Source organism: Coturnix japonica, chromosome Z (genome assembly GCF_054131305.1).
Source record: "Coturnix japonica strain WE chromosome Z, WE-NBRP24, whole genome shotgun sequence".
Lineage (NCBI taxonomy): Eukaryota > Metazoa > Chordata > Aves > Galliformes > Phasianidae > Coturnix > Coturnix japonica.
This window is the reverse complement of record NC_140702.1, coordinates 37,077,322-37,090,557: the sequence shown is the minus strand read 5'-3', so window position 1 is coordinate 37,090,557 and position 13,236 is coordinate 37,077,322.

Below are 13,236 nucleotides of genomic sequence, written 5' to 3'. Positions count from 1 at the left end.
ACCCTGCTGGCCATGCTTCTTTTGATGCAGCCTAGGATACAGTTCACTTCTGGGCTGTGAGGACACATTGCTATTTCATTTGGGGTGATCCAGCTTAGATGTTGGGAGGAAATTTTTTACTCTGACTGTGATAAGGCTCTGGGACAAGTTTCCCAGATGAATTTTTTATTTTTATTTTTATTTTTATTTTTATTTTTATTTTTTTTTCCTGTTCACAAACAAACAAAATTTCTCCTGAGAGGTTCTTGGAGATGCCAGGCAAAGCAGGTAGGCCAATAGACATGTACAGAAAGAGGAATTGAAGTCAACCAGCTAGTGAAGGGGAACCTCTAGCTACACAGCACTCCTCCCCAGAAAACAACCTAGGTCCAAGGGATGCTCTCCCTTCTGTGTCTTGCCCAGAGTGGTTCCACTCTGGGTCCTCCCTACTGGTTACATGGTCTGTGGTCCCTGGTCACCAGGCCCCTTCACCATGTGCTTGGTCAATGCACCTGATTTAAGCCATGACCTAACATTTCCCCTACAGCTGTGGATACTCAAATCCTGGTGGTTACCTTAGGTAATCTGATCTTGGTAGGAGCAACCATGTCCATGGTTGGGGAATTGGCACTTGAATGATCCTTATGATCCTTTCTAATTGAAGACATTCTGCAGTGATTCTAAAAGTAAACACTTGAAAATATCTGTTGTAGAAAGATAGATCTAAATTATTTACACAATTTTTTCCTTCAGCTCTGAACTACACATTCTTGTAGTTTCTCTAGTAATTATCTTCAAGTTGTCTAAAGAAACAGTGGGATTTCTGAGTATGCTATTTTAGTGCTCTGAGCAGCAGTCAGATTATCTCCTGCTTACACTCCATATGCTTTGGAGGTTTTGGAAAATATCCTTCAATTGGGTTACAAGTGTTAGAGTATGCCCATTAAAAAGCCCTGTCTTTCCATAAAGATGAAAATAAAATGTAATAGTATGGAGAGACAATCTTTTACACACAAAAGAAGTAAGGAATTCCATAGAGGATACCTGAAGGAAGAATAGTGCAAATCATTTTGCACAGATCTGAAGGAAATAATAATAAATCTGTGGAAAGGATGCAAAGAACAGATTCAGCTGAGATGTTTTGAAATCTGAGGCAAAAGTGAAGTAAAAGATGTGCATAATGTAACTTCTGATTATTTAAGTTACAGACTATAAGTACTCTGTTCATGTAGAATCTTTTATAGAGAACAAGGAACAAAGTCACAAGGACAGAGTTATAGTCAAAGTTCACAGAAACACAGAACTGTAGGGGTTGGAAGGGACCTCTAGAGATCATTGAGTCCAGCTGTCCTGCAAAGCTGCAGACTACACAGGTAGGTGTCCAAGGAGGTCTTGAATGTCTCCAGAGAAGGAGAATCCACAACCTTCCTGGGCAGCAGCACTCTGTCACCCTCACTGTGAAGAAGCTGTTTCGTATATTAGTACACAACTTCTTATGCTCCAGTTTACGGCCATTAACTGGAAGATTATAAAATAGTAAAATAGTTGTATCACAACAGTGTGCCTGAAAAACAGTGGCTTTTTTGCATCGCCATGCTAGAAATCCTCTGGAGAGGATCACAGAGTTCCTCAAATTAGTAGAGAAAAACATTCATTCTGAGTATTTAGTTATATTAAAAATAAAATAAAACAAAATGAAATGAAATGAAATAAAATAAAATAAAATAAAATAAAATAAAATAAAATAAAATAAAATAATATAATAAAAGCATCTATCTCTTTTGCTACAGAAAGGGGAAATAAATAAGTATAATAGCAGGGAAGAATTTCAATCATTGTTACATTTGTACATGAATAACAATATTGAATATAATCGAACATTTTATGACAAGAATTAAATTTACAATAAATATAGATTCTCTAATTAAATTTAAGTAATTCAAAACATAAATAAACACAGTGGAATTTACTCAGATTGCAGCTTTGCCAGTACACCATTCCCAGTTATAATACAGTAGTTCAGGCATGTCCAACCCACAACCAGTGGGTCACATGTAGCCCAACAAGGGTTGCAGTGTGGTTCCCCCACCCTGTGCCATCATAGTGGCAGTTCTGCCCCACTGGGAGACCCATGTCAGCCCCAGGCACACTCCCATCACTCAGCAACAAGCAGACACTGCTGTGCAATCAGCTCCATCTAGACTGAAACTGATATACTTGGAGGGCACAATGCACTGCCCACTCAAGTAATGACAAATGTTATGCACTTTAATACACTGACAGAAAAAAAAACAAAAACAAAAACAAAAACAACAGTCCTGTGAACAGCAAAAAAATACACAGCTGTACTTTCTGTTTTGATAACAGAATTTGAGAATCGATTTCAAGATTTCTGGGGGAAAAAAAAAAAAAACTTTTTTAAATTTGTGATTCCATTTTTTAGTCTGCATAAATACATGATCTGCAAATATTCAAATGGAATGTATAAAGTTGCAAACAGATATTCAACTCAAATCTGATCGTATTTACTACACTTTTATCAGAGCTGTCATACCAGAGAAAAATGTCCTGAGCTTCGCAATCACACCTAATTCATGTCATCAATGTTTGGCAGTATATACATATGTGAACAACTTCTTTCAAGGACGAATCACAGGAGTAACATGTCATTAAACATCTCAGACAAACACCTTGAGAACTTGTTAAGAATTGCAGACACTTCCACTGAACCAAACATTAGTGCAGTGGTTCCAAATACACAGTCAAATACCACACTTTTATTGCTCTCTTTTTGTAACATTTTAACATTTTAATTATATATATACACATATAAAAATAATTTGCTATTTGTAACTATTGGTTAACTAATTAATACATGCTGTATGAAGTCCAAGACAATTCATGTACAGTCAGTGCAGCCCAAGCAAGGCCAAATAGTGGACATTCATGCTTTTGTAATTCTTCAGCTCAGTTTATAGGTAAGTTCATCACTGCTGAACAACCTTAGCAAATTGCTGGAGAACACAGGAGTCAAGGTTATGTTGAGTGCAAAACCATTTTTTAATATTCTACCATCAAATTTCCACTGCAGAATCATGGTAGTTCTCATGATTGAAACATTTAGACCCAGTCCTGTCTTTATGGCAGATTTATATCCTAATGCTGAGTGTAACATCATACACTGGTAACATACAGTTTTTGAATATCACCTGGGATTCAAGCTCCATACTTAAAATGACGTGACGCCTGTAAAAATGTCATTCTACCTGTTCTCCTTCTCCCATAAGTTCTGTGATTACGTCAGTCAGGCACAAAAACATTGTGGTAAGTACATCGTGTTTGATTTTGAATACTGTCCAACAAATTTTAGAGTTAAGTGGTTGGTATTTTACTCCAAATTATTTTTAAAATAAATGGGTAATAAAGGAGAGAAAACAGAGGGTATGATTTGTAGAAGGAAAAGCAAGGAATTCTATATATATCCTTCAGTTAGAGTAAAATTCTTACTTGAAATGTGTAGTGAAGTATAAGAACAGTACAGAAACAGAGATGGAGAAAAGAGCCAATGGAGTGCAATGCTATAAACTGTCATTTATTGATCCAGTGCAAGTACATGGAAGCTATTACACTTTGGCAGCTATTTTATTTTTCCCTCTGGATTTGCAGATCTGTACACTAAGATGGGCTTCATCTGGTTAAAACTTGCACCATGTTTAACTTCCTTCAAAGGACAATCACTTTAAAAGGAGAAAAAGAGGGTGGAATAGACTCACAACAGAGTGAAATAGTTCTGGGGAAGGAAAAGGATACTAATTTTCCTGGATAATGTTGTCATACTTCGTAAAGCCTTTAATGCTGGAATTTATTTATTAATGATGCATGGGTTATTACTCACCATCTGTCTTGTGTTAACAGTGGGCTGTTTCAGATTATGGTAATGTGTTTCTGATTTGAGTTGTGTTGAAAGCCAGAACAAGGCATCTCATGTGCAGTCCTCTTTGAGGCCTGCTGTTTTCAATTCCTCTTCACAGAATGGGTTTTTATTTGATTTGTTATGGGGATTTGTTCTTCTGTTGCCAAAACAGCTGCAAGCCTGGAAGGGAATGAGACACAGGGCCACATCAAACTTGTTAGCTTGTAAAAGAAACAGAATGTTCCAGGAACAAAAAGGGGAGCTGAAAACAGAGAGAGACGAAGGAGAAAGAAAGAAGGAAGGGATAGAAAAAAGAGGGCAAATGAAAAGATAAAGAGCTCTTCTGGATTATTTGCTTGGTTATTGCTAAGAATTCTTGTCAGGAATGCATCAGAAACTGTTTTGCCTTCTAAGTGGCATGCAACATATTGTTTTGTTTTTAATTAATTGGTCACTAAAACCAGAAAGTCCGTATTTTTCATTTATTTTTCTATGATTCTGAAAGACTTCCAACAGCTTTAATGCTAGTGCAAAACAGGAAATAAAACATTCACCCCAAATGAACTGCCACCAAAGGATAAAATAAAAATCCAGGTCTGTTCATGTTTCTGATGTGATACTCAGGCTGCAGTGTTCATGATAGAGAGTTATGAAGACAAAGGATAAGTTTCAGTAGGAGGGAATAATACTGAAAGGAACAGACAGACCCAGATGATCAATATGTTCCTGAGAAATGCTTGGAAATATAGTTTGAATTTTTGGTAGACCTATGCAGAGCCACAAGTTGAATTCAGTGATCTTTGTGGGTCCTTTCTAACTCAAGATTGTCGGTGTTCAGTCGAGTTAGAGAGCTCTCTTAGTTTCTTGTAGCATCAGAATAATGTCTCTTTATTGAGTTCATCATACATCTTATATAGCATTCACTTACAAACAAGACATTCCTGTTCCTCTAACAGTTCTTCTAATCAGTTAATTGGTTCCAGCTTCTCCCAAACAACAATGATAAAGGATGAAAGGTTCCTTAAGCATAACAGGATTAACAATGCATATCAATGGAACCTCCTGTCCAGCCTTAGAAGCAAACAGACACTGCTTGCTCTTGTCTCACGGTCTAGTCTTCCAGGGTTTCACAGTGATAAGGTCTACCAAAGAGTCTGATAAGCTCTTTGGTGACTTGCTCACAGTTACATCTACCCTCACACAAGATACTCTATGATTCAAAGCAAACAAACAAGCAAGCAAGCAACAACAACAAACAGAAAAACAAACAAACAAAAAACAACAAAAACCAGGAAATTCCTTGGATACAACTCATCTGTTGTATATTTTAAATGTATTTACAATGCTAATTACACAAAAAGCTAATATTATTCCTGTCCAGAACAAGGGTTTCTTAACACTGTAGCTGCTTTTTTTTTTTTTTTTTTTTTTTTTTTTTCTTTTTCTTTTTGGTAGACTTTTAATCTAGAATTTATTATTACTATTATTATGATTTTACTAGTATCATTAAGTACTATAGTATATTGTGTATTTCACAGAAGCTTTGACTATTTCACAGAAAGTTATTTTATGTTAAACAACAGAGCAACACACAATCTATTTTGTAGATTGGGCACAAAGAGGGCAGTGACTAGTCGCTGCCCACCAGAGACTGTCAGGAGGAGGCAGGGCTCGTGCACCTCTTGACTTCCTGTTTCAGTTCTGCTAAGTACTGTGATCGACATGGGTGCTCTCCGGCGAAAGGCTGCTGCCAGAAATACTGAGGAGGCCCAGACAAGGGTACCGATCTCTCAGAAATGGAAGGCAGCAAACAAGAAGACTGCAGAGATCCAGACTGAGGTCCTGCACATGCTTTATAGGAAGGCTGCTGCCAAAATGTCTGAGGAGACTCAGACTGAGCCCCCAACCCGAGATGCTGGTGTGCAGATCTCTGGCTGTACTGAGTGCCAGAGCCTGGCCCTTGCAGTGCTGGGTGAGGGAGGCAGAGACTGCGACCAGGTGAACTACTTGCTCAGCCTCGTAGTTGACCTGAAGGAGGAAGTGGAGAGGCTGAGGACTATAAAAGAGTGTGAGAGGGAGATTGACTGGTGGTGTCAGTCCCTCTCAGCCTCAAGTTCTCAGCATACAGCCGAGGCTCCTAATGGAGCATGTCAGCCCCTGCCACCTCACAAACAGGTGGTAAAGGGGAACCAGCCAGCTGGCAGCACTGCAGCGAGCCCCCTGGCCTCTCTTCCCCCCAGCAGCAATTTGAGAAGGGAGGAGGAGTGGAAACGGGTACCCGCTTGGTGGAAGGGGCATCCCCCATCCTGACCATCCCCAGCTCCCCAGGTGCTTCTGCGAAACAGGTTTGAGGCCCTGGAACTTGAGGGGGGGACTAGTGAAACTGTGGAGACAGGTGCACCCATGAGGTTGCCTCAGGTGAAGCAGTCACCCCGAAGCCTCAAGACTGCTTCTACCCTTAAGGACAGAAGGGTGATCATTATAGGTGTCTCCCTCCTGCAAGGAACAGAAGGCCCTATATGCCGGCCCGACCCTACCCGCAGAGAACTGTGCTGCCTTCCTGGGGCACAGGTCAGGGACATTTCAGAGAAAATGTCTAGGTTGATTCAGCCTTCAGATTACTATCCACTTTTAATAATTCAGGCTGGCGGTGAGGAAGTTGGCAAGGAAAGCCTGAGGCCCATCAAGAAAGACTTCAGGGGAATGGGGTGAATACTTGAAGGAGCCAGGGTGCAAGTGATCTTTTCTTCCACGCCCATGGTTTCTGGAAAAGATACAGGGTGGATCTGAAAAACCCAACTCTTAAATAGATGGCTTAAGAGCTGGTGCAGACACAAGAATTTCAGCTTTTTTGAGCATGGAACAATCTACACTGCACCTGGCATGATGGCTGCTGATGCAAGCAGCCTGTCCCTGAGGGGTAAGAGGGTATTAGCTGAAGAATTAGCGGGACTCATTGACAGGTCTTTAAACTAGGAATGAAGGGGAAAGGGGGCAAAACAAGGGCTACTGGGGTTGAACAGTTCATTCGAGGGATTGTACCGAACTCCGTGGGCAATGACGGCAGAGTGCAAAAGGAGGGAGTAGGGCAGGGGGATGCTGGGGATGCTGCTGTTCTAGTGGATCCTGGATCGCTTATGAAGGTGGCAAGACGGACAGCCCGGCTGAAGTGCCTTTATACTAATGCACGTAGCCTGAGTAACAAGCAGGAAGAACTGGAAACTGTGATGCACTCAAAAAGTTATGACATTGTTGCTATCACAGAAACATGGTGGGATGACTCCCACAATTGGGATACTGCCATCGACGGCTATAGACTATTTAGGAGAGACAGGCAAGGCAGGAAGGGTGGGGGAGTCGCTCTCTATGTCAGAGATTGGATAAACTGTGAAGAGCTCCCCACGAGAAACAGTCAAGAACAGGTTGAGAGCCTGTGGGTTAGGATTAGAGATGGGACTAATAAAGGTCAGCTGGTATTAGGGGTATACTACAGGCCACCTGATCAAGGGGAGGCTGCTGATGAGGCTTTCTTGCTCCAGATGCGTGAGGCATCTGGCTCACGGGCTCTTGTCCTGATGAGGGACTTCAACCATCCGGACATTTGTTGGAAAAACCACACGGCGAGCTGCAAGAGCTCCACAAGGCTCTTGGAATCCATTGATGATAGCTTTCTGGTTCAGGTATTGGACAGACCGACCAGAGGCCAAGCGTTGCTGGACCTGCTGCTCATCAACGCTGAGGAGATCATCAAAGGTGTCAAGGTTGGAGGCTGCCTGGGCTCCAGTGATCATGCCCTGGTTGAGTTTGTGGTCTCAAGCAATGTGGGCCTGGCAAAAAGCAGGACCAGGACGCTGAACTTTAGAAGAGCAGACTTCAAGCTACTCAATGGAATGCTGGCCAAGATCCCCTGGCACGCTGCTCTCAAAGACAAGGACGTTGAGGAGAGCTGGCTGCTCTTCAAGGATGCCCTCCTGAAAGCACAAGAGGACTCCATTCCCCTGATTAAGAAAGTGGGCAGGAGAGGTAGAAAACCGGCATGGTTCAGCAAGGACCTGCTAAGAGAACTGCGGGCAAAGAAAGGGGTGTACAAGCTCTGGAAACAAGACTGTGTCACCTGGGAAGAATACAGGGATGCCGTCCAGACTTGCAGACATGGGATCAGGAAAGCCAAGGCGCAGGCAGAACTGAACTTGGCAAGGGACATGAAAAACAATAAGAAAACCTTCTACAGGTACATTGGCCAGAAGAGACGGGCCAAAACGGGCGTACCTACTTTGGTAAATTTAAAAGGAGAACTGGCTTCAACAGATGAAGAGAAAGCTGAGGTGCTGAATGAGTTCTTCACCTCGGTCTTCACTGGTAGCCAGGATTCTAGTCTTTTTCATGTCCCTAAGTCTTGCAACCCCATACCTCTATGTGGGGACCAAGGAGGTAAATCCCTCCCCACTGTAAGGGTAGAGCAAGTCCGAGAGTGCCTCCTTAGACTGAATGAGTACAAGTCTATGGGGCCAGATGGCGTGCATCTCAGGGTCCTGAAGGAGTTGGCTGAGGTGGTTGCCGAGCCGCTATCCATCATATTTGAGAAGTCATGGCTGTCAGGTGAGGTCCCGGATGATTGGAGGGATGGTCACGTCACTCCCATTTACAAGAAGGGGAGCAGAGAGGACCTGGGGAACTACAGGCCAGTGAGTGTCACCTCCGTGCCTGGGAAGATTATGGAACAGATCCTCCTGGACAACATGCTTGATCACATAAAGAACGAGCACATGATCCGAGACAGCCAGCATGGCTTCACCAGGGGAAGGTTATGCTTAACTAATCTTGTGGCCTTCTATGATGGAGTGATGGCATTGGTGGACAAAGGGAAAGCAACCGATGTATTTACCTGGACCTGAGCAAGGCCTTTGACATGGTCCCCCATCACATCCTCATCTCCAAATTGGAGGGAAGTGGATTTGATGGGTTGACAACTAGATGGATAAGCAATTGGTTGAAAGGCTGCAGACAGAGGGTGGTGGTCAATGGCTCTATGTCCAGGTGGAGGCTGGTAACGAGCTGTGTCCCTCAAGGGTCTGTTTTGGGACCGGTGCTCTTTAATATCTTTATTAATAACATCGATGAGGGAATTGAGTGCACCCTCAGCAAGTTCGCTGATGACACCAAGCTGAGTGGTGCAGTCAATACGGTGGAGGGAACAGATGCCATTCAGAAGGACCTTGACAGGCTGGAAAGCTGGGCTTGGGTGAACCTAACAAGGTTCAACACAGCAAAGTGCAAGGTTTTGCACTTGGGCCGGAAGAACCCCTGGCACCTGTACAGGCTGGGAGGAGTTGTCCTTGAGAGCAGCTCGGCAGAGAAAGACCTAGGGGTCCTGATAGATGAGAAACTTAACATGAGCCAGCAGTGTGCTCTGGCAGCTCGGAAAGCAAATGGGATCCTGGGCTCCATAAGGAGAGGGGTGGTTAGCAGGGATAGGGAGGTGATTGTCCCTCTCTACTCAGCTCTTGTGAGGCCCCATCTGGAGTACTGTGTCCAGGTGTGGAGCCCTCAGTACAAAAAAGACATGGAGATTTTGGAAAGGGTCCAGAGGAGGGCCACGAAGATGATCAGGGGGCTGGAGCACCTCCCCTATGAGGACAGGCTGAGGGAGTTGGGTTTGTTGGGCCTAGAGAAGAGAAGGTTGCGGGGTGACCTCATTGCAGCCTTTCAATACCTGAAGGGAACTTACTCCCAGGAGGGGATTAAACTCTTTGAAAGGGCTGACAATAGCAGGAGTAGGGGAAATGGTTTTAAGTTAAAAGAGGGAAGATTTAGGTTGGATATTAAGGGGAAGTTCTTCACTAGGAGAGTGGTTAGGTCCTGGAACAGGCTGCCCAGGGAGGTTGTGGATGCCCCGTCCTTGGAGGTGTTCAAGACCAGGTTGGACGGGGCCCTGGACAACCTGATCTAGTAAAGGTGTATGTTTGGTGGCCCTGCTAGTCAGGGGGGTTGGAATTACATGATCCTTGAGGTCCCTTCCAACCCGGGTCATTCTGTGATTCTGTGTGATTCTGTGAAGCTTTGGCTATTTCACAGAAAGTTATTTTATGTTAAACAACAGAGCAACACACAATCTATTTTGTAGACTATGATATATACTTGTCTTCATCTTAAAGATTGGTGAGAAAAAAATTATGTGTACGCTACCATTTAAAAAATAAAATCTCAGACCATTATACTAATTTAATTAAATTAATTAAATTAAATTAAATTAAATTAAAAAGTTGAATATCTGTAATATGACTGATTTCTACCTGATTTCTCTACTTCAAGTACAAAAATTTCTGATAAGTATCAGAAGATTAAGGTAACTTCTGCATGATGCTGGATGAGCTGAAACTCTGTAGCCATTATTTCTGGTTAGGTTCCAATGTCTCTTCAAAAATAGAACATTCAAATAATTAAGACTTCTCCTTTGTATATATAAAAGAAGCAAGTCTCAGAAAACTCAGACTATGGAGGCAAGGCACACAGAAATATACAAATTGAAGAATTTAAATTTGATATCTATTTCAAAGTGTATGTTGCCATTTTTCTCCTTAACACCAGAAACAACTTGCTCATGCTTTATCACAGTACATATGTATTCTGATAATAGTTCATCATTAAAGTAAGAAAACAAAATTCAGTCTCTTTTCTACTGTTCAAGTAAACATGAAATGGAACTCAAATGAGCCTATATTGTCACGGGTTACTTAGATTTACCTATGCCCGTGACAGGGGAAGCCACCCCGTGGGCCCCCTCCCGGGGCCCGGAAAGGAGGGGGAAAAAGGGAGTGGGATAAAACAGCGACAATCTAAGGAGGAAAAACTTACTTTACTAAATATGATGCCGAAATACAAGATAACACAATATAATATAATTGAGGCTAACAAATTGAACGAAACAGAGAGAGAGAGTCCCCGAAAACCGAGAGGCCTACTGTGAGCTCTAGGCGACACGGCTGGAACGCTTCCCACTCTCCGAGAAGTTCGAGAGAAGAAGGAGGGCACTCCAGCCTGGGAACGAGATTATACAGCGTCCTGGTCCCGTGACTTATCATTAACCCTGTTGTTCTCTGGGATATGTAGTCTTCTTCTGTGGACTGCACATTCAATAGAAGTATCCATACTTTACATGATGTTATGATGTGGAATACTGATACTGATAGCAAAATTACAAAACCATGACATTCCACCCCTTATTCTACATTATTACATCATGGTAAAAATATATATACATATATATACACGTATGTAAAATTATGATAGCTAAACAGTAGAATTACATGTAACATAACTAAATGTACAACTATAATACTATAATAACTAAAATACACTACACATGCAAACATATATACATATAAATACATAAAATTATTGACTGCACTCCCTCAGCATCAAATTCCCTTGTGGTACACACTGAACATCCCCATCCTTCTGCATTACCCACCAAGTGCACCCAGGTCCCTGGGCAAAGACAGTTCCACGGATAGGTTTGCCCTTTCCAGAAGCTGGAAGGACCCAAACAGCTTTTCCCAACATGTTCTTTACATGTACAACAGGGACCTTATCTCCTTCTACAGTGTGTAGGGGGCTAGATTGACTAGGACCATCACGATTGACAGATCCTCTAGTATTCACCAACCAAGTGGCTTCTGCTAGATTCTTCTCCCAGTGCTTAAATGTTCCGCCACCCATTGCTTTCAACATAGTTTTCAACAACCCATTATATCGTTCAATTTTACCAGAAGCTGGTGCATGGTAGGGAATATGATAAATCCACTCAATGCCATGATCTTTGGCCCAAGTATTTATAAGGGAATTTTTAAAATGTGTCCCATTATCAGATTCAATTCTTTCTGGGGTGCCATGTCGCCACAGGACTTGTTTCTCAAGACCTAATATGGTGTTTCGAGCAGTTGCATGGGGTACTGCGTATGTTTCAAGCCACCCAGTGGTTGCCTCTACCATGGTGAGTACATAACACTTACCACTGCGAGATCGTGGCAAGGTGATATAATCAACCTGCCACGCCTCCCCATATTTATACTTTTGCCACCGCCCTTCCTCCCAGAGAGGTTTCATCCTTCTGGCTTGTTTAATTATGGCACATGTTTCACAATCATGAATAATCTGCGCAATAGCGTCCATGGTTAAGTCCACCCCTCGGTCTCTGGCCCACTTATATGTCGCGTCTCTTCCTTGATGACCTGAGGTCTCATGAGCCCATCGAGCTAGAAATAATTCACCCTTATTCTGCCAGTCCAAGTCAATTTGAGCCACTTCAATTTTGGCAGCTTTATCTACCTGATGGTTGTTTTGTTGTTCTTCAGTAGCCCGACTTTTGGGCACATGTGCATCCACATGACGCACCTTTACAACCATATTCTTTGTTCGGGCAGCAATGTCCTTCCATAATTCAGCGGCCCAAACAGATTTACCCTTCCGTTGCCAGTTGTTTTGTTCCCACCTCTGTAACCACCCCCATAAGGCATTTGCCACCATCCATGAGTCAGTATAAAGATACAGCATTGGCCACCTCTCCCGTTCAGCAACATCTAAGGCCAGCTGGACAGCTTTTACCTCTGCAAACTGACTTGATTCTCCCTTACCTTCGGTGGCCTCTGCAACCTGTCGTGTGGGGCTCCACACAGCAGCTTTCCATTTGCGATGCTTCCCTACAATGCGACATGATCCGTCTGTGAATAGGGCATATTTCTTTTCATTTTCTGGTAATTCGTTGTATGGTGGGGCCTCTTTAGCACGTGATACCTCTTCTGCTGGTGATGTTCCAAACCTTTTATCTTCAGGCCAGTCCATGATTACCTCTAGGATTCCTGGACGATTGAGGTTTCCCATTCGCGCTCGCTGTGTAATCAGCGTAATCCACTTGCTCCAGGTGACATCGGTAGCATGATGAGTGGAGGGAACCTGTCCTTTGAACATCCAGTTCAGCACTGGCAGTCGAGGTGCCAAAAGGAGCTGTGTTTCAGTCCCGACTACTTCGGAAGCAGCCCGAACCCCCTCATACGCGGCTAAGATCTCCTTCTCAGTTGGAGTGTAGCACTCTTCAGACCCCTTATATGATCGACTCCAGAATCCCAGGGGTCGGCCTCGGGTCTCTCCTGAGGCTCTTTGCCACAAACTCCAAGTGGGGCCTTTCTCTCCAGCAGCAGTATAGAGGATGTTCTTTACATCCTGTCCAGTCCGTACTGGCCCCAGTGCTACAGCTCAGGCTATCTCTTGTTTAATCTGTTCAAAAGCCTGCTGCTGCTCAGGGCCCCATGCAAAATCGTTCTTCTTCCGCGTCACCTGATAAAGGG